Here is a 27,045-nt window from a genome sequence, read left to right as displayed (position 1 = left end):
AAAAAATAGGGAAGAATGACAATAATTCTGAAATATAATTGAAACATATAATTTGGGGGTGAAAATATATTCACCTCAAGTGTGTGAATCATTTCAAATAACAACAAAGACCCAGTGCATAGCCTGTTCTTTGCACTGGAAGAAGGGAATAGAGGGAGAATAAGGTCCCCCTTCTTTCCTTCTGCGGAAAACTTGTACCACCACTTCCTGTGCACAGGGGGAAGCAGGCTCCACAGAGCTATGACTTCCCCAACATGTGCATGTGGGCGGAGAAGAGCAGGGAGGGGGCAGAACACTGACTCAACCACTACAATATGCCCAGCAGTAGAACTGAATGGGATGGGATTTTCCATTTAATAAAATAGTCAGAGATTTTGATGTTTTGTTTTTGTTTTCATTTCATAGAGGAAAGGGAAAAAAAACCTCAGAATTTTTCATACAACAGTGACCTGGTTTCCCTGCTGCCTATAATTGCACTGTTAGTGAACAGAGGACACTAAACCGAATCAAAACAAACCCCATAACAGCCCTTTTGTGACTTTAAAGTCAAAGGGTGAAATCTTGTTCCCCAGTGAAGTCAATGGCAAAATGTTGAATGATTTCAACAGACTCAGGCTTTCATCCACAGCCAAGATAAACGTGAACTTATTTTTATTTTTAATGTGCCACTCAGTGGCAAAGCCAGGATTCTTTTTATTTTTATCTCCAAACACTGGAAATAAGAGTTCTCATTCAAACTCTGATCAGGTCAATAGCACTCTCTCTCATTCACTTTACAGAGATATTACTTGGAACAAACAAAAATAACCTTTTTGTTTCTCATCCCAGAGACTGATATTCAGTCCAGGATGACTTTCTTAAAATTCACACAACCTCTTTTTGCCAAAATCTCCGTGTACAGTCGTCAGTGTTCAAGATACTATTTCAAACTTTGACTCACATTTTCTGGAATACAGTGCTTTAAAAAAATAAATGTGGCTGAATAAATGATTTGGAGGCAAATAAGAACTTACCTGAACCTTCAGAATTTACTTACTTTAAGCCCAACTTGGCACCTTTCTGAGAAGTTAAAAAAAAGTGCCCATTGCAAACATAGGCATGTTATGAAAAGAGCTAATAAATCATTCATTTTTCAGTCATTATAAATTATTATAGCTCTTTCTTTCCTTCTTGAAACAAATCCAAAATTCTACAAATGCATATTCAAAAGTATTCATGAAATAGTTTATACTAGCAATTTTCAGCTTGTGTGGTGTTTGCAAATAGTTCACTTTGTTTATTCAATGTTTGTTACTCCTGAGGTGTGATTGGACATTTAAGTCACACTGTATTGTTGCTGCTCTCTGATTGGATAACTGAATCTTTTTAAACAGGAGAGTAATTAATGCCAAATTGGGAATAGTGGATGCTTTTGTTTGTACATAAGGACTCTTGTTTTTGTTATGTTGGTGGCATAAGTACAGAGAGTTGAAAACAAAACCTAAATACTGTTCCTGAAAGGTTGCAACATAACACTTTTTTATTTCTTAGAATCCAGAAATCTAGCACACAGCAACCAAATATACAGAGGGATAGTAGGCTGCACAGAGCCACAACAAAACCCACCAGTTCTAAGACAGGCTCTTTTACAGACTGCTCAAGAACATCCAGATGATTCAGCTTCCCTCAGAGTTTCCTAGTATGTAAGCAACACACCACACTTTTCATGTGAATATGAGTATTCATATGAAGAACAACTATTACCCAAACGTCCATGCAAATGAAATCCATGCATGAATAACAAGAGATACAAGTATTATTGACCTGAAAAGCCTTTAAGACTTTGAATGAATGTTCATGGATACTGTTTATTCAGTGGACAACCAGCTCCAGTGTGGGTCTGAGTATACTAACAAGATATGCAATGGCCTGAGGGAACACCTCACTCCTAGGGCTGACAACTTTCTAATCCCACAAAACTGAACACCTCTGCACTACCCCTTCTCTGAGGCCCTGCCCATGCCCCAGCCCTACTCTGAGGCCCTTCCCCCTGCTTGTTCCATTCCCCCCCACCCCTGGTTCCTTGCTCTTCCCCACCCTCACTCACTTTCACTGGGTTGGGGAAGGGGGCTGGGGTTGGGGTGTGAGAGGGGGTGAGAGCTCTATCTGGGGGTGCATGTTCTGGGGTGGGGACAAGGATGAGGGATTTGGGGTGCAGGAGGGGGCTCCAGGCTGGGGATGAGGGGTTTGGAGTGTGGGAGGGGGTGTGGGCACTGGGATGGGGCCGGAGATGCAGGGTTTGGGAGGGCCACATGGATGTGGTACCCATGGATGAGACCCCAAACCCACTGTGGGTGTGGGGGAATTTGAGGCAGGGAAGCTCCTGCCATAAGCGGGGATAGGTTCCAGCCCCATACCTGAGGTACGGGAGGAGACAGGGAAGCTCCTGCCAGAAGAGAGGATAGGATCCAGCCTTGTACCTGAGGTATGGGAGCAGACAGGGAAGCTCCTGCAAAAAGAGGGGATAGGTTCCAACCTCGTACCTGAATTATGGGATGAGCGGAGGTTGGGTGCCCTGCCGTTATGTGCACGGTGTGATTACCTGCGAGCTGAGGCAGAGTTATGGGGACAGCCACTACCGCCTCAGTTTACCTTCTGTGGGCGGGGGAGGGAGCGACCACTGGCAGAAGGGGTTGTGGTCCACACAGCCACAGGTGGAGGCCTCCCACCAGAAGGCCCCACCCTGGGTCGACAGCAAAAAGGCTGAACGGCAGGCAGGCTGACGGCGGCCAGGTCTTGTGGCTCTTAAGGGGGGAGGAGTGTAACAGGGTGCTGGCCAAGAGAACCGAGGCAGGCCCCGTTAGCCCAGCTCCACTTAAAAGGGGGATTAGTTAGGACTGGCTGGGGAGGCCACGCCCTAATCACCTGAGGGGATGCACCTGCAGGCCTGAGTGGCCAGTCTGCTATATAATACTGGCTGGAAGGAAGCAAGCAGGGAGAGACAGGAAAGGTAGGAGCTCTAGATCTCTGCTGGCAGGAGAAGCTAGTGGTCTCCCAGGGTGTTGGTCTGTAAAATATGTAAATAGTAGGTGGTGGGGATAGGCATGAACAATAAAAGAGCACTGGTGCATGTACTTTGGAGCAGTCTCCAACTGAGTTTGTTGAGGGGCCGGGAGCAGGCACTACTACAGTCTCTTTTTGACATTATCAAAACCAAGTTTTGTTTTTTTGGTTTGAAATGACTTTTTGTTAAGAAATGAGTGATCTCTCCTGTTTCCATCCACTGCCACCATCTACACTGCGCTTATGAGGAAAAGTAACATTGTGCCCAGATACCAGGTCAACTACCCTTTGCATTTTCCCCATCCATTACATGTATGGACTGACCTTGAAAGAAAATCCATCCTATTTTGTTTGAAGCAAATCTTCCAGAACAGAATTCAGGTGGCTCATTCTTGTGTGAACAGCGTGGTGCAGAATGAGGGACCTGTAGTTTGCAGGAATCCAGGATTTCATAACTGTGGGTCTTGATACAATACCAACTGAAACTGTGGAAAGGCTCCCATTTACCTCAGTTGACTTTGGATCAGGCCTTTGGATTTAAGGTCTTTAATATTAAACTTATTTTTCTTTCCCATTTCCTTAATGTAGATCCTTCTCCCATGCTACCAACCCCCCTGCCCCTCCATTAAATATAACATCCTTCCTGGCTTTCTTCATATTGAATTTGATGAGCAGTGCTCCCTCATCTGGATGACTCCTAACGCTTTCTGCATTAAAACAATAAATTCCACTCTCTGAGCTGCCCTGATTCCCTTATTCTCAGAGGCTCTCCCTGGCTGTAATTTGGCCTTTATACCTTTTTCTCCTGTGCTACTGTTTCCACAGACATTAACTCTATAGTAGATTATTTTTCAATTCATTCACCCTCCCACCTTTCCATTTGCCTGCAGAGCATATAACTGGCTGTAAAACATTCTGCAATACCTACAGTGTATAAAATACACTACACAAAAATAAAGGGCCAGATTCTCAGCTGGCATAAATTGCCATCAAAAACAAAGAGCTACGTTGATTTGCACCAGTTAAGAATTTGACTCAAAATGTACTAAAAGACTTGGCTTTTAGGCTTAGGTGACCTTTCTCCCTCTGCACAGTGAAACTTAGAGGAAGCCATACATTATTCCTCAGGGGAGAGAAGGAACTGCAGAGACCGTTGTTGAGACTAACCATCATTATACATGCCAATCACATCTTGCCTGGCAATAATTACTAGAGAGTGAGAGAATGTACCTGTAATCATAAAGTGAATTAAACATATAAATAAGGTTCAGGCAGGTAATTGCAAGCAAAATGAAAGAGAGCGAGTGTGCATAAGAGAAACAGAAATGTGAAATGAAAAGCAAGAGACTTAAATGAGAAACTGATGAAAGACTTTGAAGATCTATTGCCTTAATTGATGACTATTATTCATATTTATGCAATTCATGGCAAAGCAACTGAAAGGGGATATGAAAGGAATACATTTAAGATATTTAAATTAGGCTGATTGTCTTTGCCACTGCTTTGTAATGATCCGTCTGTGGTGTTCAACTGACCAAAAGATCAAGTTCCATTTCTCAATGCTACTCAAAGGCTGGGATTCCTTTTGACCTCTTTCCCCTTTCCTTAAGGTCTTTTTGACAACTTATTCAGAGCTTGGCACCAACTCTTCCATATAGAGAATAACACAGCTTTGGTTTCTAAGTCATTTGCCAGTGTTGTAAACTTACAATCAGCAGAATGGCTGCAGCAGCCTCCTGGGACATGGGCCTCCACCCCACTTCCCCCCACCACCTCACCCTCAAAAAGTTCAAGACAATTTTTTTCCCTTATCAGAGAGAAAATGTATACAGTCTTCTTTGTCTGCTCATTTGTATTAGATCTGTGGCACTTGTACCACCTACCGGTTAATAAAGATTGGGTAGCTCAAAGAACAACATAACAATATAGTTTGATTTTCCAGGAGACTAAAACCAAATGGATTACTCTGGCCAACCCCTACTTCTCTCTCTCCTGCCCTGACTTCCACAGACACCATTCTCCTTTTTGAGGAAGATTAGCCAGAATTCCTTTCAGAACCTGTCAACTCCACCGATCTAAGAGTCTGAAATTGCTGCTGTTGATATAATAGAAGGCAGTTGCTCCCCACTCTGATAAAATGTGTATTGCTTCCATGGCACTCGGGATCTCTGCTGGACCAAAGAGTGGGAGTTCAATATTAGAAGGTGACTCACTTAGGTTTCCAGGGCTGGAAATAGACTGGCGGCAATCTGAAGTCCTCGTGGATGTATTGTAAATCAAGAAAAGTGAACTTACATTTATGTCTATATTTTAAGAAGTGATTTCTCAGAACTCCAGTGGGGATACGAAGAAAGAAAAAGAAAAGAACAGCCACAGAACTGGCTCAGCTATCCATAATACAATGCAGTGTTATTTTTCATAGCTTCTTTCATACCAGCTCCACCCCAAAATCTTTTAGAAATTTAAATAATACAAGTCAGTGGATAATATATTGTATAGATTATGAGAAAACAGGGGCAAAAAGATGCTGTATGTAGAATATATTAAAACCAGATAACGACCAAGAGACAGAGAAAGAAATTAACAGGTGTAGGCAGGGGAATGAAGAGACATTATTAGATGAGATTTGAAAAGAGATGGAGTGATGATGAGGCAGAGAGATACTGGAAGGCTGTTCCAGATGGCAAGAGATTATGCAGAGGAACAGAGAGGAAGCTGGTGTTAAATGAATGGAGGGAGAGGCAGTGAAGTGAGTGCCAGGTCTGGAGTTAGCCAAACAAGGAAGGCATTTCAGAGCTAGCTCCTGAAATGACTGGGAGGCCAGAGGATTCCTCTAAAAATGGACGTGATGTAGTACCATATGTGTGAGAGGGTGAGCAGCATTCCGCAAGCTGCTAAGAAACAGAAGAAGCAGGGGCCAGGGTTATTTTTAAATCAAAGTAATTTGGAGTACCATAGAAACAGAGCAACGACGTAACTTCCCCTGATGTCTTAACTGGATTTTCATATTTGCAAAGAAGTACTAAGTGACATCTGTCCTAGGTTCTTCTGTTTGTTTGAGATAGGTAGGACTGAAAGAAAAACAAATGTATCTACAGTTCTCACTGTTAGTCATTAGTGGCTACTTTGCCACTGCAGCTGAGGCTGCCAGAAGCTGCCTCTTTCTACTCTGTGCTGTCTGGCAACTTCCACAGGCATTACACTGTCTACAGCTTCCACCAAACATTCTGGATTCTTGAAGAATCCACGACCTACATGGCAAATTTTTCTGATATGGCCTCCAAATTTGCACTGGTAATTTCGTGCACACGATTATTTGAGCATGCAAAGACCTGGACTTGCCCACAAATCAGATAAATGCCTAGCCATCCACCTGGCATGCACTGATAGAGTTCTTGGGGGGAATGGGTGGGTGCAAGTCTGTCCACAACTAAGGGCTCCTCCCCTAGCCTAAGGGGAGAAGCTACTGGACCCAAGGCTTGGGTAAGTTTGAGGGACAACAAATGAAATAACAGGAGCAGGAGTGAGAATCACAGGGTCAAAAGCAGTTATCCAGAGAGGGACACCAAGCAGACAACCTCAGACAGTGCCCACTGCTCCTCCAACGTGTCCAGGTAGCCAATAGACGTGGCTCAGAGGACCTCTGCCCAGAGACGTGACTTCAGAAAGGAGTAGAAATAAGCCCCGCAGTTGCAGAACACATCCCCATCCAGCATCCTTCTCCTACTATGGTGGATGGCCACACTGGCCGATGTCTGGAGGAGGTTGATGAGGAGGTCTCACGACTTCATGGCACCACATGCAAAAATTGGGAGATGTGGGGAAAGTGCAGCCAGAACATGAGAAGAAGGTTCTGGAGGAGCAGGAAAAGGAGCTGCAACCCGGTGCAGTCAATGTAAATGTGTGCCAGTCCAACTGGTGTGCAGGAGTGTCATTTACACACATAAATGCTTGGTTTTACTTGTTCAGAAAGTTGAGAATGTTTATATCTTCCAGAAGTGAATTTTCATGCACTAAGCCTGATCTGGCTTCGCACTCCGCCCCGCCCCCTTTTTAAAAAAAAAATGTCTCATGCCCCTTTGTTTTGTTTTTGTTTAAACAGTGGTGGGGTTGTTACATAGCAACATTGAACTGCATTTTAATTCAGTATCTAAAGTGTTATGTTAATTATCACATGGCATGTGCGCTGAGGCTAAATTTGAGTCCATGTGAACTGCTGCTTTCCTATTTGCTAGAAGTGCCTGAGAACGGCCCATTCTAGCTCACATCCTGACATTCCATTTTGCACTTGTGTTTAATCTGGAGACAGAGCTGCTGAGAAGAGAACAGATTTGCCTGAGAAGATAAGTGTTGAAGTAGGATGGCTTCTGAGCTGGTCAGATTGCTCATTTGGGACCCCATCCAAAACCCACTGAAGTCAATAGGAGGCTTTCCACTAAAGTCAGTGAGCTTTGGAACAAGTCTTTGATCTTGATCAACGGTGACAACTTTTTCTTCTAATAAAAGTTAAGAATTTTGTTGAAAAACCACTCTGAATTTCCCTGATTTCCATTAAAAAATAAACAAAAACCTCAACACCAATTATTTTCAATACATTTATCCACATTCTGCACCAGCTGTAGCTTCCCAGAGGTCTTCAAGTATAGCACACATAATATTCTGTGCCTCAGAACAGCTGGTTTTCACTAACTGATGGAATTAGGAATTCAAGCCTTGGCCACTATCTGATAGTCAATCAGAGGCTAAGATCAGATTGGTTTGTGCTGATTTTTTCCATCCTGATCAGATAATTTAGCTAAAACTCCTCGTCTGTGTGAAAACCTTCCTGGTGCAAAGGGACAGGAAAAACCCTAGGTACTGTACTAATTAAAGGCCATTTAAACCTTCAAAACAGGGTTTAAACCTTCAAAACAGGACTTATGTGGCACACAGGTCTTTTCCTGGCCCTCTAAATATTGGGTAAATTTCACATTCTGAGAACAGCCACCTCAAAATTATTAATAGAAATTTAGATAGAGGAGCAAAGCTCAAATACAGCTATCATGAAACATTCACAGACCTGGAAAAAATGTGAGCAAATTAGTGCTGTATGCTGTTGAGCAGCGAAAGACCAACAGATTTTTGGGACTCAGGAGACCTGGGTTCTATTTCTCATTCTATCGCTAGCCTGCTGGGTGATTGTTAGTAAGTCACTTCTCCTTTCTGTACCTCAGTTTTCCCATCTGTAAAATGGGAATAATGATAGTTGCCTCCTATATCAAGCTCTTTGAGATCTAATGATGAAAAGTGATATATAAGAACTGGGTATTACTATTACAAAATTTGGCAAACACATTTTGAAAGAAGCAGTTGCAAATATTTTGTGTATAAAATAATCCATTCCCTTTTCCAGGTATTTGTAACTGTTTTTATGCTCTTTCCTATGAATTTTTGTGCAAGAAGTTTATTTGCAAGAATGTTCACAAAAAGTGAAAGCGTTGCAAATATTCAATGCAAATACAATACTGACAGGGGTACTAGCAATGGAAGTGCCCTTGGGGCCTTTTTGAAAATTCTTTGTGAACTCAGGTTTAGAAAAGAGGAGGAAAGATGCTTGTGAGTAGAAACAATAACCAAAAGAGACAGGTGTTTTTGTTGCTGATGTTAGCACCGGCCACCGTAAAAAGCCAGTCAGCATTAAACACTTGAGAGGACAGTTTAGGATTGCACAGTTATGTGAAACAGGGCCAATCAAAGATACCTCTTGAGCTACCAATACACAACAATTTTATCAAATTAGTCCATCACCTCATCGGTTCTTTGCCTTTGTTTACTAGGCCTTTTACCTATACAATTCCAAAGAGACAATCTTGGGCAGGCCACGATGATCCAAGGTGTGCCATTTCCTCCAATTCTTATACAATTGTATATCAGTCCAGCTGTTTCCTGTTCTGATGATTTTCTGTATGTTTCTCAGAACATAAGAACATGATATTGTTTTTGCACAAAGAGTTCTAATAGTCCTTGACCCTAAGTTCTTGCTTCAGTTGCTAACTTGCAACGCATGCATTAATGTCAACAATGCATCATTCATTCCAGGCCTCAATGACCTATAACATATTACATGGATATATGAATCACAATGTATATGTATATATACATATATAAACACACACACACACATATACACAATACCAGCTTTTATTTAAAACTTCACATGATATTCCTTGGTGAACCAGAATGTACATACCAGAATCAGGACATTCTTGTCACACATTCTTTCCAGTTGGCATTAAAGGGTTCTTAGGTCATGTCATCTGTAAACAAAGATGTGACCATCATGGAACCTGAAAAGAGAGCACCTTGGGACTACCTCATGGATGGTGGAAGATAAAGGAATATTATGAAATTTGACTAAACCATGAACTTGAGTGTACTGTCAGTATTTCTCCTCCCCCCACCAAATCCTCTGAAAACACTCAAGTTCCATTAGTTTATGAGAGTGAACCACCAAAACAGGTCCATCACCCTGACGGGGGATGCTCCAATCTCAAATGCAGTTAATCAAATCAGGTGGACAGGAATATTGCTGCCTTTTACAGTTGCCAGCCTTCTAGGATTGTCCTGCCGTCTCCAGAAAATAAAGATTAATATTTAATTAAATAGTATGTCATGTGATGAAACCTCCAGGAATATGTCAAGCCATAATTGGCAACCCTACTCCCTTTGCAACTGGGACCAAGCACAAGCACACACATGCTGTTACTAAATAGTGCATATGACTTGAGACTGATGGTGCAGTGGTAGATAATGGAGACCAGAGAATTCAGTTACAGACTTAGCACCTTTGTGAAATGAAACTGAGTAGAGTATGGGTTAGAGAGAGGACATTTAAAAATCCACAACAGTTCTTTAAATCCTTCAGGTCTAAGTCCTGCCAATGAATCAGATAAAAGAGGGGAAAAGATAGACAAAGACATCCTTCACAAATAGAGCTGTGTCCATAAACACTATTAATAGCTATGGTGAATGGTGGGTGATAGAATGAAATAAAATGGAGACGCGTTAATTCAACCAAATACTTTGGCAGCTGCACAAAATCTAGCAGAATGAGTAATTGCGGCAAACAAATTTTGAAAGAAAAATGTAAGTTGAAATTTGTTTGCACAGAGCATTTGTTGAATATTTATGAATAGTAAATAAAATATTTTAAAAAGACACAATCTGTTCATAGACAATTCTCTAGCCAAAAAAGTGGCTAAATTAATTGACTAAATTATTCATTATAAATTCTCTCTCAGGTTTTCTTAAGGGGTCAAGCGCAAGTCAAATTTGAACTAAGGTCTGATGTGTAATATCTTTGAGTTGAATATTTTTTAATGGCTCTCAGTAGCAGCCTATCCTCACCCATCATGAATGGAAAGGTGCCGGTCATGCCAATGGATGTCTTTCAGGGTTGGAAGAGATGTTAACCTGTGGGCAGAAGCCCAGAGGCCTTTAAAGCAAAACCATGCCTTTATATAGAGCTTTTTGAAAACTTTTTATCAGTTTTTCCTCCAACAAAAGTTTTTTTATTAAATTAAATTTGAGTGAATTTTTCATTGCTGTTGATTTTTTTAGGTTTTTTTTTTGGTTGTTTTAAAATCAAAATCTGGAATAATTTTGAAAACCAAAAGTTTGTTTTTTCCCCTTCCCACCATCTTTTCCCCTTTCCAGTGGCAAAACATAAAAAGGAAAAAGAAGGGGGTAGGGAGAAATGAGAGACAAAGGGAAGAGGGGACTCAAAATAACTGAAAAACAAAACATTTTCATTTTCAAGAAAAAAATCCATGGAAATTTTAGAAAAAATAGTGTGTGCTGTGTGGGTGTGTGTAAGTAAATATGAACTATTTGTCAGCTAGTTCTACCTTTACTTCACTGGCAAGACACTTTCATTGAAATACAAGCTCTCAGACACCACAGTGACGTACACTGTAGAATAATTTAGAGTAGATTAGAATTTCAACCCCCCATACCCTGTTTAACCCAAGGGATGAATTTTCATTAAATGCATATCAGTAACTGATTTTTTTAATTATTACTATTATTATTCCCCAACCAGTAACTTGTACATTAGGTTCTTCTCCAGGTGACCCAAAATTAAGTTATTCTCTTCTAATCGGGAAGCTTGGTCCAAGTTTCTATTAATATGAACTGTAAGGACAAGGTGAGGATTTAAGCAGGGTGGCAGTGGAGGGGAGTCAAGGAATATAGATCTATTTTTCCTCTCTGCTTTATGACTTTGTGTGTACAGCTCTGTACCAGAACTTTCAACAGCTAGTGCATAAGTTCTATGGCCTGCTTTAATTAGGGTAGCTCTACATAACGCCCTCAGCTTTCATCTTGGGTCCATCACATTCAGCTACAAACAAACAAAACAAAACACATTTGGTGGCCTGAACACAGTCAGCAGCAACCTATGACAGGCAGCCCTACAAGCTGGAATGTTTCCAGACAGATTGACAGCTCAGGGGGACCCACTAATTAGACATAAGTGCAAAAAGGACATTTTAAATGCTAGATTGACTTTATCAATGGAAGTTTGTAGTGATTGTTGTAGCTGTGTTGGTCCCAGGATATTAGAAAGACATGGTGGGTGAGGTAATACCTTTTATTGGACCAATCTGAAGAAGAGCTCTGTGTAAGCTGGAAAGCTTGTCTTTTTCACCAACAAAAGTTGGTCCAATAAAAGATATTGCGTCACCTGTCTTGTCTCACTTTTATGACTGGAATTAAAATGAGTTTATTGGCAGCAATGCCTGCCAAAATAGAGAAGTTTAAACAAATACTGCAGAATATTTCCAGGAAGTGAATTCTGAATTCAGATTGACACTAGCAGCCTGATTCTCAGTTATACTTCTTCAGTCAGAGAACTGAAACATGAACCGTAAGCTATGTGTCTAGTCAAACTCCTTGAATTTCAGATTCCAAATATTTGCAAGGAACTGCTTGAGAACAAGCTGCCAAACAAAAAATTATTTTCAGACATAGTATTAAGCATTTAACAGATTTTAAGGCAAGAAGGGACCATTGTGATCATCTAGTTTGATCTTCTGAATAGCACAGGCCACAGATCTTCCCCAAAATAATTCCTAGAGCAGATATTTTTGAAAAACATCCAATCCTGATTTAAAAATGGTTAGTGATAAAGAATCCAAAATGACCCCTGCTAAATTGTTCCAGTGAATAATTACTGTTAAAAATTTACATCTTATTTCCAATCTGATTTTGTCTAGCTTCAGCTTTCAGCCTTTGGATCATGTTATGACTTTCTTTGCTAGATTGAAGACTCCATTATTAAATATTTGTTTGCCACATACGTACTTATAGACTGCAATCAAATCACCCCTTAACCTTCTCTTTGTTAAGCTAAATAGATTGAGCTTCTTGAGTATATTACTCTAAGACATGTTTTCTAATCTTTTAATCATTCTTGTGGCTCTTCTACAAAACCTCTCCAATTTATCAACATCCTATCAGAATTGTATACACCATAGCTGGACACAGTATCCCTGCAGTAGTCACACTAGTGCCAAATACAGAGATAAAATAACTTCTCAATCCTACTTGGGGTTCCCATTTATGCGTTCCAGGATCACATAAGCTCTTTTGGCCACAGCATCATGTTCAACTGATTATCCACAACCCCCAAATCTTTTTCATAGTCACATCTTCCCAGGATAGAATCCCCCATCCTGTAAGTATGCCCTATATTCTTTGTTCCTAGATGTATACATTTACATTTAACCATATTAAAACACATTGTTTGCTTGCACCCTATTTACCAAGCGATCCAGGTCATTCTGAATCAATTATTTACCACTCTTCATTATTTACCACTCACTCAATTTTTGTGTAGTCTGCAAATTTTATCAGTGATTATTTTATTTTTTCTTCCAGCTAATTGATGAAGATCTTAAATAGTGTAGGGCCAAGAACTGATCCTTGTGAGACGCCACTAGAAACACACCTGCTTGATGACAATTTCCATTTACAGTTACATTTTGAGACCTATCAGTTATACAGTTTTTAATTCATATAACGTGTCACAATTTTATAGCATTCTAGTTTTTAATCAATATATTGTGAGGTACTAAGTCAAAGACCTTTCAGAAGTCTAAGTATATTATGTCAACACTATTACCTTAATCTCATTGTAAAAACATATCTAATTACTATGACAGAATCTATTTTCCATAAACCCCAGTTGATTTGCATGAATTATATTACCCTTCTTTAATAATTGTATTTCATACCAGCTGCTCCATTATCTTGCCCAGGATCAATTCCAGGCTGATAGGTTTATAATTACTGAGGTCATCCCATTTCCCTTTTCAAAAATGGACAAAACTTAAGCTTTCTTTCAGCCTTCTGTAACTTCCCCAGTGCTTCAAGACTTATTGAAAAGCAACATTAATGATACAGAGAACTCCTGAGGCAGCTCTTTTAAAGCTCTTGGGATGCAAGTCACCTGGATCTGATTATTTAAACATATATAACTCCAGCAGACACTTGTATTTATAGTATTTCTATTACAGTACAGTATAAAGACCACAAGTAAGATCAGTGCCCCACTGTGCTAGGGACTATGCAAATACATAGCAAGAGACTGTTCCTCTCAATTTAAATGGAAACAGACAAAGGATGGAAAGGAAACTTTATTATCCATGTTTTACAGGTGGGAAACTGAGCTACAGTAAGATTAAATAATTTGCTAAAGTCTCACAGGAGGTCTCTTGCAGAGCTGGGAACTGAACCCAGATCTCCTGACTCCCATTCATATTGTGAATAACTAATAAACTAAAAAAAAATCACTATCTCTGAGAATTATTTTTTTTAAAGGAGAACTAATAGAAAAATTAAGTTACAAATTATTCACCCAGTTGTACTCAGGACTCTACAAGTAGTAGGAAATGCTTCCAAGTTGGGGTTTCTTTACAAAGAACTATCACCTCTTCAATCATTCAAAACTAGACTGCACAGAATACTAGAATACATATTGTAGGGAGCAATCCTACACTAGCAGGCTGAGAGGTTAGACAATTTGGTAATACTTTTTCACCTCTAACCTCTAGGATACTGGGTTGATCCAAAAGTGACACATTTTGACTCAAGAATAACACATTTATATTAGGGCTGTCAAGTAATTAAAAAAATTAATCATGATTAATTGCATGATTAAAAAAATTAGTCATGATTAATCAAACTATTAAACAATAGAATAGCTTTTATTTTAAATTTTTTTTAATCATGATTAATTTTTTGAGTTAATCGCATGAGTTAACTGTAATTAATTGACAGCCCTAATATATATTAATCATGGAGGACACATTACAAATCCAAAGCCCCTATTAGCCCAAGCCTGCCCATGTGACCACCCCAACTCAGAAAGGGTCCAAGAATGATCCAACAAAGTCAATGAATCATCTCCAGCTTCTGGAACTCATGAGGTCTCAGTGCCATGGTGGGTCTATGAAAAGCATAGCTTAAGAGGGCAAAAAAAATTGGGTTTCTAATTTTGCAACAATATCCATAAAAAGCAAACATTCAGCCATAGCAATGCAAGTAAAGGGTAGGAAGAGAGGCAAATGAAGGCTGAGTCCTTAACTGTCTATAATCCTTTATAGCTCTTTGGAGTGATTAGCTCGTATTTACGTCTTCTGCTTGCAGCAAAGTGACTGTACTCTGCCACTGGAAAAATATGTCTCTTAAATTATCACTCCAAGCTTTGTGCTAGTCAGACCCCATGTCCTGGATTGAAATCAATGTTAATGGATTTCGAGACTCAGATACTTTTTTAAAAATTGATGTTTCCTCTTCCTTTTGTTGTCCACTGTAGTGAGGCAGACAGACCTCCCTCCTCTGGAGTGAATGAGGGAGTATTACACGCCCCTTGGAGGGCGGAGCCTAGGCCACTCCGACCCCCTTGCCGGAAGGACAGGGGAGCAGCCAGCAGTATAAAAGACCAGACCCGCAGCCCCTTCAGGGGGAAGCCTGCAGAGGGGAAGGACGTCCCGCCGGTTCCGGAGCAGCACGGAGCAGATCCCTGCCTGGCTCGGCCCACACCCCGGACATGGATGACAACTCGCCCAGAGTGCCTGCCGCCACTTACCTGGAGAGAGCCGGACAACGACTGTATGCCAGAGGTACTCACCCCAGGGGAGGCAGGAAGTGACCCAGGGGCAGCCCCCAGAGGACTGGGTGCAAAGCCCCAAGCCCCCGCATCGGCATGTTGCGGTTGGATCCCTGCTGACCCCCTGCCAGGGCCCTGGGCTGAGATGCAGCAGAGTAATGAGGGCCTGTGTTCCCCTGTCTCCCCCACCCCCGGGTAATAGACCCTAGTTCCTCTGCAAGGGGCTCTCGCTCTGAAGATGAGTGGTCCCAGCCCCCCTGAAACTGTTGTTTGCTGGTTACCTGAGCCCCACCCAGGACATAGCCAGCCCCCTGAGACTGTGTTGTTTGCTGGCTGCCTGAGCCCTGCAAGCCCAGGCCCCAGCCTACCTGTAAGACTGTGTTGTTTGCTGTCTGCCTGAGATCTGCAAGCCCAGGCCCTGTTAAACTGAGACAAGAGTGGTGGCAGGCTACCTCCAGCCTTCAGCGACCTCCCTCCTCCAGAGTGAGTGAGGGAGTGTTACACCCACCATCCTCATTTTCAATATATCCATAAACAAATTGATGGCCCACAGATCTTATCAGTTATTTTGCTCCTTTTGTGATAGTTAAATGTAATAGTGCTTTGCTGGCACAGTTTAGTTACTGGCACAAGTGTCTGAAATTTATGAACAACAGCTGAGCTACCATGACAGAAAGCAGGTGGGCTTGTGACTGTTAGGATCCAATTGTCATGACAAACTAAGGCAACATAAGCTATTAGATGGACTCATTACTACAATTTTGCTGATTCAACCTCTTCCTTATCCATTCAGCCCTAATTGTTATTCAGTCTGACAGGCCAATGGCCATTGCAATATTCCTCCAGTTGGCTTTATGTGAGTTTGGAGGATATGCACATGTAAGTAGAGCCAGGATAAGCTCTACCCTGACATCTGGTGGAAAGAATTTCAGAGAGTGTATTTGCATAGGCACGCCTACCCCATCCCAGGCTGCCGAGCTGTGGAACTGCTTTGTGACAAATGACTCAACCTCAGTTGGGTGGTACTTGCTAGACAAAGGACATGGGTTCCAAAACCCAGTGAATTGAGAGAGGCTGGGGACAGGTATCTGTGTCTGGTGGTGCAGTCTCCTTGTGGAACTAGAAGGACCAGTTCCACCCCCTCCTCTCTCCACTGTGGAATGTCAGAGTTGATTTTTTATTCCCTCTTAAAAATCCAGATACAGGTTACTGAGCTGAACTCACTTTTGGCTAATGGTGCACTAGCACTGGGGCTCCCCTACTATAAGCTGAAATCACTAAGAGTTGAAATCACTAAAGAGCTGAAATTACTGAGCTGAAAGCACTGAGTACTGTGCTAACTAGTGGGGGAGCCTGAAGCTATACTGTGGAACAGAGCAGCTGGGGGAGTGGAGCAGTTTGTGGGGATGGCTGGAGCAGATCACGGGACAGCTGGTGGAGCAGAGCGGCTGGCAGAGTGGAGTAGCTGTGGGATGGGTGGAGCGGCCCACAGAGCGAGCAGAGCCAAGCAGTTTGCAGGGACAACTGGAGCAGCTCATGGGACAGCTGGTGGAGCAGAGCAGCTGGTGGAGCGGAGCAGTTTGTGAGGACGGCTGGAGGAGCAGAGTGGAGAGGCTGGTAAAGCGAAGCAGTTCATGGAGAAGGCGGGAGCAGAACCCACGGAGAGGCAGGGCAGTTGGCCCCGGACCACGTAAGGTGCCCCTTTCTACCCAGGCTGGGGGGAAGAGACCTCTGCAGATAGACTCTCAAACTTTGGGGCTGCACTGACCCAGGACAGAGACTTTTGGACTGTGGGACTTTTGGGACTGTGGGTGATTTGGGGGTTGCTGGACTCAAGAGCCCAGGAAAAAGGACACAGCCCAATTTCCTGGGGTGGGTCTTTGCTCACGGTTTGGTCTAGGAACTCTAGTTGAGGTATTTTCCCAATTTAGTGTTTGTTGTTTATCTCATTTAATTAAACCTTTTCTGCTACACTGAGACTCTGTGCTTGCGAGAGGGGAAGCATTGCCTCTTTGAGGCTCCTAGGAGTGTGTGTAAGATTTTCCCAGGTCACTGGGTGGGGGCTCGAGCTGGTTTGGCATTGGGTTGAAACGGAACTCCTGAATACTGAACCCGGCCCTTGTTGCTGCCAACTCAGAGGGGCACAAGGGTTACACACATATCAGAAAAGAGTGGAATGGAGTAAAAATAGAAAAGGACCCAAGAGAGCAATATAATTATTGAAAACTTGGAGTGGGTGAATGAGAGAGAGAGGACATTTTTGCAGGGGACTCCATACTAGGGGAGGTTGAAAAAACTAGGATCATTTCATATGGTAATGGGAAAAGCAAGAGTAGACTCAAGAAATATGTTAATTAATGAGTGGTATAGAAATAGCTATTTGGAGGTTCCTATTTATCTTCCTTCATAATATAAAAACAAATGGGAAAGTCAATGAAACCAAAAGGCAACAAATTTAAAATGAGTAAATGGAAACACTACTTTCACACAACAGATACTTAAACTGTAGCATTCATTTCCATAGGATACAGAGGCAAAGAATTTAGCAATTTTTAAAAAAATAATAGATATTTACAGTCACTAGAAAGAAGGTCACAAACTCTATCAAGTTTCATATTTTAAGGCATAAAATAACTGCTGGGGTCAGGAAGAAATTTCTCCCTCCCATGGTAAAGCATTGCTCAATTAGCTAGATGGCTGTATACGTTATGCAACCATCCTCTCCCCCTACTCCACCCCAAGTCATGGAATCAACATGATATTGCTGCTACCACATTATTCACTCTATTGGTATTGTCTGTGTCTTGGGGCTTTTCTATATGGTGCAGCAATGCATACTAGAGGGATGTGACTTCTAAAGCTCTCCAAGGTGTTGTGCAGTAACTGGCCAGGGTAGGCCTTGCTAGTGCACACTAATGGTTCTCTGGTAACTTGAGATCCAAATGAGGATGTGCACACATTTAGGTGTTAATGGGTTTTTCAGAGAAGATTGTTAGTCATACCCAGGTCTCCCAGCATGCTGTGGGAGGGTGGGAGTTGAGATGTGGTTAGCACTCTCAGAGAACAGGGCAGGGTCTGGCCACTCCATCGGTTTTCTTTAAAAACACTCAGGGTATGACTACACAGCTCATAGAATTGAGCCTCCCAGCCTGACAGACTTGGGCTCATGAGGCTTGTGCTACTGCATTAAAAATAGCTGTGTAGACAGCACTTTGAAGTTGTGGCTCAGGCTCTGAGGCCCACCACTACCTTCCCACCCCCTGCTTCAGGCTTCAGAGTCCAAGATCTAGCTCAAGCCACAACATCTACACAACTATATTTAGTGTGGTACCATGAGCCCAAGTCTGTCTACAAGGGATAGGAGTCTCGCTGCCGTTGGCGACATACCCTCAGAGGCCCAGTGTGCTCAGCCTACTTTCCTTCAGTACTAGGCATGGTAGATGGGACACATTTTATGAAGGGTTCTTCAATGAACAGTGATTCATATTGCAGTAGGAATACTACACACTGGAACAGGAAGCACACTTGCTCTATGTATATGATGTGTTTCTATTATTTCAAATAGCAGTTTACAGCCATGGTAGTGAGCTCCCCTAGTTCCTCCTGTGACTTCTACATCCACCGCAAATCATTCTTCCCTTCACCATTTGATAGTGGAGCCATTAAATATGCGTTATTCCTGGTGAGCAGAAAATATATATTACATACACACCTTACAAATGCATAACACAACTGTCATATTCAGCACAGTGAGACAGAACAAACACCTAATAAATCTTAGGTGTTTTCTTCTCTTAAAAGATGGAGGGCACGCTTTGAAAACCTGTTCCTCACCCCCATTGTAAATCCTTAGTCAAGGGCAAAGCAAATTTAAAACTTTCCTTAGATCTGCTAGAATAGCCACAGAAAAGACACTAGGCTTTGTCAAAATGAGATGCCTGCATGAAACTCTTTGCATAAACTATTTATGTACCTGGAAAAGTAAACAAGGTGTTGCAAATATCTTGTTTGCTGTTCAACATTGCCATTGGCTATGAATAGGCTTGGAAAGATTTGATTTTTTTTGGTAAATGTCAATCAACAACGATTTCACCCTATACACACAAACCAATGAAAGAATATTTCCACTGATAATACTCAAAATTTAGAGAGGCAAAGTCAGAAAAATGCTGCTTGAGAATGTAGAGTTTGATTCAAGGATATTTACTTTGCATATTTTGGAATGTACTATTGACAATTTGTGTTTGAATTGTTGTAAACTTTTAACTTTTTGAATCTCGGTGTCTATTGTCATTAAATAATTACAGTCTGATTCCCACCCATAATTTCATGAAACTGTAAAAATTTAAATGAATAAAAATCTAAAAAGAGAGGTAAAATAAATATCAATATTATTCACTGAAATTATAAAAAAATCAAGCTCTGCCAAGTCTAGATATTGAAAGTCTTCGTCATAAGGGGCTCACATACATCAGCTCATAGAACTATAAAGAGACCTTAAGAGGTCATTTAGTCCATCCTCCAGCATTGAGGCAGGATTAAGTATATATACAGCTGCAGCAGCACAGGAGCCAGCAAACAGAGCTGTAAACAGGGGAGTTTCAGTGGGAGTTTATAGGGGGAGTTTGTGGGGGAGACTTACAGACCTAGGCAGAGGAACTGACAGCCTAGTGAAGGGAGTGGGTGGTGGTCTGCTGGTGTTCTGGTGCCTGTTGGGGGTTTGTTTTGGTTTGTGTTTCCTGGACTAACAGGATTTAGGTGTGAAGACTATGACCGATACAGAGGCAGCAGTGAAAGACACAATGAGGATGACTGGATGTGGAAGCTGCGGCATGTACATGATCCTGGAGGGGATACCTGAAAAGAGTTTCGTCTGCATGAAGTGCTGCCTGATAGAGCTGATGGAAGAAAAGATCCAAGGACTGGAGATGCAGGTGGAAACTCTGGTAGAGTGTAGAAGGGAGTTTGAGCGGATGATGGAGCAAAGACATGAGGAGGCTGAAGGGATAAGCTCAGACTTGCAGATGGAAACAGGACCAAAGAATTCTGAGGGGAGACTGCTGGGTGAGGAAAGTGGACGGTGGAAGCATGTGACTAAGAGAACCAGGCAGAGGAAAAGATGGGCCAGTGAAGGAGAAATAGAACTCAGGAACAGGTTTGCAGAGTTGGAAAATGAAGAAGGGGCACAGCAGGTGGTTGCTGAAGGTGAGAGGGCAAGGAAGAAGAGAAGAGCAGCTAGTCCTATAGGAAGAGGGGAAGAGTCAATGGAGACAACACCAAACATGAGCCCCAGGAGGATATGGGATGGGTTGCAGAGGATTGCAAGGGACAATAGAAATCGAGAGCACTTGCAGGCAGAGGGAACAGGGGATAGACCAGAGAATCGTACCATTACCAGGAAAAGGCAGATCTACGTGACTGGGGACTCCTTACTGAGAAGAATAGACAGGCCTGTAACTAGAGCTGATCTGGAGAACAGAAGGGTGTGCTGTCTGCTGGGTGCTAAGATACGGGATGTGGACCTGAGGCTGAAAAGGATCCTAACGGGAGCAGGAAAGAATCTGCTGATTGTCCTTCATGTGGAAACAAATTATACAGCTAGATTTTCACTGGAACATATCAAGGGAGACTATGCCAGACTGGGGAAGACGCTTAAGGAAATCGAGGCTCATGTGATCTTCAGTGGGATTCTGCCTGTTCCTAGAGAAGGGCAACAAAGGTATGAGAAGATTATGGCCATCAACAGATGGCTCAGGCAGTGGTGCGATAAGGAGGGCTTTGGGATGTACAGCCACTGGGAAGCATTCATAGACAGAGGACTGTTCTCTCGGGACGGACTTCACCTGAGTAAGGAGGGAAATAGACTTCTAGCATGGAGGCTGGCACAAAAGATTAAGAGAGCTTTAAACTAGGAATTTGAGGGAGATGGTTGGGAGATGTCCAGGTAATCTCCACACCGGAATTCAACATTGAGAGGGAAGAAAACAAAGTAAGAGAGGATACAGCCGTGGGCAGAAGAATGGATATAAGGAGGAAGGGTAATATAGATATCAGTCTAATAGGTGATACTGGTGGTAGAATGTCTGTGTTTAACCGCGTAAAGAATGTCCATGAAACCAAACAGCAAAAATTAAGATGTTTGTACACTAATGCGAGGAGCCTAGGTAACAAAATGGAGGAACTAGAGCTACTGGTGCAGGAAGTGAAACCGGATATTATAGAGATAACAGAAACATGGTGGAATAGTAGTCATGACTGGAGAACAGGTATTGAAGGCTATGTGCTGTTTAGGAAAGACAGAAATAAAGGCAAAGGTGGTGGAGTAGCATTGTATATCAGTGAAGAGGTAAACTGCAAAGAAATAAGAAGTGATGGAATGGCTAAGACAGAGTCTGTCTGGGCAAAAATCACACTGGGAAAGAAAGCTACCAGAGCCTCCCCTGAGATAGTGCTTGGGGTGTGCTACAGACCGCTGGGATCTGATTTGGATATGGATAGAGACCTCTTTAATGTTTTTAATGAATAAACACTAATGGGGATTGTGTGATCATGGGAGACTTTAACTTCCCATATATAGACTGGAGGACAAGTGCTAGTAAGAATAATAGGGCTCAGATTTTTCTGGATGTGATAGCTGAAGAACCAAGTAGCTGAAGAACTAACAAGAGGGGCTGCCATTTTAGATTTGGTTTTGGTGATTAGTAAAGACCTCATAGAAGAAATGGTTGTAAGGGACAACCTTGGTTCGAGTGATCATGAGCTAATTCAGTTCAAACTAGATGGAAGGATAAACAAAAATAGATCTGGGACTAGGGTTTATTTCAAAAGGGCTAACTTTAAAGAATTAAGGAAATTAGTTAGGGAAGTGGATTGGACTAAAGAACTTGTGGATCTAAAGGTAGAGGAGGCCTGGAATTACTTCAAGTCAAAGCTGCAGAAAATATCAGAAGCCTGCATCCCAAGAAAGGGGAAAAAATCATAGGCAGGAGTTGTAGACAAAGCTGGATGAGCAAGTATCTCAAAGAGGGGATTAAGAAAAAGCAGAAAGCCTACGAGGAGTGGAAGATGGGAGGGATTAGCAAAGAAAGCTACCTTATTGAGGTCAGAACATGTAGGGATAAAGTGAGAAAGGCCAAAAGCCAGGTAGGGTTGGACCCTGCAAAGGGAATTAAAACCAATAGTAAAAGGTTCTATAGCCATATAAATAACAAAGAAAGAAGTGGGACCGCTAAACACTGAGGGTGGAATGGAGGTTAAGGATAATCTAGGCATGGCCCAATATCTAAATAAATACTTTGCCTCAGTCTTTAATTAGGCTAATGAGGATCTTGGGGATAATGGTAGGATGGCAAATGGGAATGAGGATATGGAGGTAGATATTACCACATTTGAGGTAGAAGCAAAACTCGAACAGCTTAATGGGACAAAATCGGAGGGCCCAGATAATCTTCATCTAAGAATATTAAAGGAACTGGCACATAAAATTGCAAGCCCATTAGCAAGAATTTTTAATGACTCAGTAAACTCAGGGGTTGTACCGTATGACTGGAGAATTGCTAACATAGTTCCTATTTTTAAGAAAGGGAAAAAAAGTGATCCGGGTAACTACAGACCTCTTAGTTTGACATCTGTAGTATGTAAGGTCTTGGAAAAAATTGTGAAGGAGAAAGTAGTTAAGGACATTGAGGTCAATGGTAATTGGGACAAAATGCAACATGGTTTTACAAAAGGAGATCATGCCAAACCAACCTGATCTCCTTCTTTGAGAAGGAAACAGATTTTTTAGACAAAGGAAATGCAGTGGATCTAATTTACCTCAATTTCAGTATGGCATTTGATGCGGTTCCACAGGGGAATTATTAGTTAAATTGGAAAAGATGGGGATCAATATGAAAATTGAAAGGTGGATAAGGAAGTGGTTAAAGGGGAGACTACAAAGTGTCGTACTGAAAGGTGAATTGTCAGGCTAGAAGGAGGTTACTAGCGGAGTTTCTCAGGGATCAGTTTTGGGACCAATCTTATTTAATCATTTTATTACTGACCTTGGCACAAAAAGTGGGAATGTGCTAATAAAGTTTGCAGATGACACAAAGCTGGGAGGTATTGCTAACACAGAGAAGGACCAGAATATCGTACAGGAAGATCTGGATGACCTTGTAAACTGGAGTAATGGTAATAGGATGAAATTTAATAGTGAAAAGTGCAAGGTCATGCATTTAGGGAGTAATAACAAGAATTTTAGTTATAAATTGTGGACACATCAGTTGGAAGTAACAGAGGAGAAGAAGGACCTCGGAGTATTGGTTGATCACAGGATGACTATGAGCCGCCAATGTGATATGGCTGTTAAAAAAGAGAATGTGGTTTTAGGATGCATCAGGTGAGGTATTTTCAGCAAAGACAAGGAGGTGTTAGTAGCATTATACAAGGCACTGGGTGAGACCTCATCTGGAATACTATGTGCAGTTCTGGTCTCCCATGTTTAAGAAGGATGAATTCAAACTGAAACAGGTACAGAGAAGGACTACTAGGATGATCCGAGGAATGGAAAACCTATCTTATGAAAGGAGATTGAAAGAGCTTGGCTTGTTTAGCCTGACCAAAAGAAGGTTGAGGGGGGATATGATTGCTTTTTATAAATATATCAGAGGAATAAATATTAGGGAGGGAGAGGAATTATTTAAGCTTAGTACCAATGTGGACACAAGAACAAATGGATATAAACTAGACACTAGGAAGTTGATCTTTGATTATATGCCCCGTGGTCTGTGATGGGAGGTTAGATGGGGTGGGATCTGAGTTACGACAGAGAATTCTTTCCTGGTTGCTGGCTGGTGAGTCTTGCCCACATGCTGAGGGTTTAACTGATCGCCATATTTGGGTTCGGGAAGGAATTTTCCTCCAGGGCAGATTGGCAGAGGCCCTGGAGGTTTTTTGCCTTCCTCTGTAGCATGGGGCACAGGTCACTTGCTGGAGGATTCTCTGCAGCTTGAGGTCTTCAAACCACGATTTGAGGACTTCAATAACTCAGACATAGGTTAGGGGTTTGTTACAGGAGTGGGTGGGTGAGATTCTGTGGCCTGCGTTGTGCAGGAAGTCAGACTAGATGATCATAATGATCCCTTCTGACCTTAAAGTCTATGAGTCTATAAGTATATCTAAACCATTCCTGACAGGTGTTCCTATGTCCTGTTTCAGTGATGGGGATTCCACAACTTCCCTAGGTAACCTGTTCCTGTACTTAACTATCCTTATAGTTGGACGTATTTCCTAATATCCAACCTAAGTCTCCCTTGCTGGAAACTAACCAACTTACTTCTTGTCCTACCATCAATGGACATGGAGAATAGCTGATCATAGTCCTTTTTAGAACAGCCCTTAACATATTTGAAGACTGTTATCAGCTCACTCCTCAGACTTATTATCTCAAAACTAAAAAAGCGCAGTTTTTAAAATCGTTTTTCAAAGGTCAGTTTTTCTTAACCCTTTATCATTTTTGTTGCTCTCCTCTGGACTCTCTCCTATTTGTCCACTTCTTTCCTAAAGTGTGATCCAAAACATGTTAGCATATCCTCCCTCAGTCATGCCCCAAGTCAGCAATGATGAAGATGAAAGGAGAGTAGAGGTGCTAAGGATCAGCAAGGTGTGATAGATCTGGAGAAAGATGGTGATCCTGGGGAATACAATCAGCAATTTTTTTGGCTGGTGGCCTGTAAGCCGGTCGTGTGGGGGCTCGTCCCTCTCAGGCGCGGCAGGGAGCCAGGGCGCCTCCTTACGCACTACAGTCCGGGTAGGCTTAGCCCCGTGGCCGGTGTTGAGCGGGGTACAAGGCCTGTAAACAAGGTAGAGCCCCGGCCCTCTAGCCGGGGTCGGGGCTCTCAAAGTAGATAAGCCGCAGCCCTTGGACAGGGCGGGCAGTAATAGTCCAGGCTCAGGCCTCTAGCAGGGGCTGAGCAAACACAGTATCAGCCCGGGCCTTTGGCTCGGGCGGGGCACCAAACACAAGTCAATTAGCTCTGGCCCTTTGGGTCCGGGCAGAGCAGTGGCAAAGTCAAAGGGGCCCAGTCCTTGGTCCGGGCAGGGCACCAAACACAAGTCTAAATAGCTCTGGCCCTCTGGATCAGGGCAGAGCTGTGGCAAAGCCAAAGGGGCCCAGCCCTTGGTTCGGGCAGGGCACCAAACACAAGTCTAATTAGCTCTGGCCATTTGGGTCAGGGCAGAGTAATGGCAATAGGCGGGAAGAGGGGGAGTCTGCCACCCGGTTGCGGGTGGCAGGGGGAACGCAGGCCCTCCCACTCCACTGCGTTCCAGCCCGGGGCCCTAGCAGCGGTCAAGACCCACTACGGTCAGTGGGGATCCTGGCCGCAACACACTGACATGGGTTCGGGCTCTTCAGGAGCCAAACCAGGGTCGGCTATCCCCGGGCTACTTCCAACCTCCCCCTCTCTGGGTACCTGGTCCTTGCTAGCGTTGTCTGGGGGGTCCCAGACCATGGGCTCCTCCGGGTACCGGTCATGGGGAAGCTCAGGCCACTCCTCAGGGTATCGGGTACCGGTCATGGGGAAGCTCAGGCCACTCCTCAGGGTATCGGGCACACGGCAGGTCAGGCCGAAGTTCCTCCAGGTACCGGGTCTGAGGCAAGTCCGGCCAGCGCTCCTCCGGGTAGTGGGCACGAGGCAGGTCCGGCCAGCGCTCCTCCGGGTAGTGGGCGCGAGGCAGGTCCGGCCAGCGCTCCTCCAGGTAATGGGCGCGGGGCAGGTCCGGCCCGGTGGGAGCCCAGGCACCAGCATCTGTCCTCTCCAGCAGCCTGCACCCAACTGAGTGCTGGGGCCGGGCTTTTATACTTCCTGTCCCGCCCCTTGACTTCCGGGGGGGGGGGAGGGGCGGGGACAAGTCGTGCTGACTCCGCCCACTGAGGCACCTGCTCTGGCTCGTCCCTCTCCAGCGCGGCGGAGAGCCAGGGCGCCTCCTTACATGGCCCCACCCACGACCATCTGGGACAGGCTGATTGCCAACAGTTTGAAGGTGAGTATAAAATGAAGCATCCTTTAAGTTAATAATAGTCACACTTAGTGAACATGCTTTTTTATTAGAGCATGAGGCCTATGGCCAAAGCAAAATTAGCCTGCCTGAGTGCATGAACACAATGTGTTCAAAAAAAGATGTGGGGAAAGAGGGAATGGGATAATGACTGCACCTGCAGGCCATTATCTTTTCTCTCTCTCCCTTTTTTCCCTTCTTCTTCTTTGGTGCTTGGTCAGCAGCTGCCTTATAAGCAGGCTGATTATGCCTGATACTATGGCGATGCACGCTGGCCCTCTTAGATCCAGGGTGGCTCTGTTGCCCTACCTGTTCTGATGTAGAGGAGGCAGTGTGCTGTTCAATGGTTATGGTGCAAGATGAATTGAATTATCTGGGTCCAGGCAATCTCTAATCATGCTGGCCAGAATGAACCAAATGTGCCCACAATATTCCTAAGTGGAAATTCACCCTTGGAAATGAGAAGGAGCATGTGCTGCAGCACTGGGCCCATGAAGAGTCTGAGGAAGATACCTACCCTCCACTGCTAACACGGGATGGGTTCCATAGACTTATGTGACAGTTGCCTTCTGAAAGTCCCAGAATGCCAGGCCAGCTTGAAAACCAAAAGATGCAGCCAGATTTTCAGAACACTAACGCTAGTTTTGAAAATTCCTCCAGTTTCCAAAGCAACCTAAAGCAAGAGCCCACCTTTCCTGCTTCATATCCCAAAGGACCCCTTTGAAAGGTCTCCTAGACATCCCATTGCATTCCAGAAGTCGTTGCCTGGTGTGGGACCCCTATTTATTGACACAGAAAGTATTAGGATCCTT

The sequence above is a fragment of the Gopherus evgoodei genome, chromosome 1 (genome assembly GCF_007399415.2).
Source record: "Gopherus evgoodei ecotype Sinaloan lineage chromosome 1, rGopEvg1_v1.p, whole genome shotgun sequence".
Lineage (NCBI taxonomy): Eukaryota > Metazoa > Chordata > Testudines > Testudinidae > Gopherus > Gopherus evgoodei.
The sequence above is the reverse complement of the archived record's forward strand: the minus strand, read 5'-3'. Positions refer to the sequence as shown.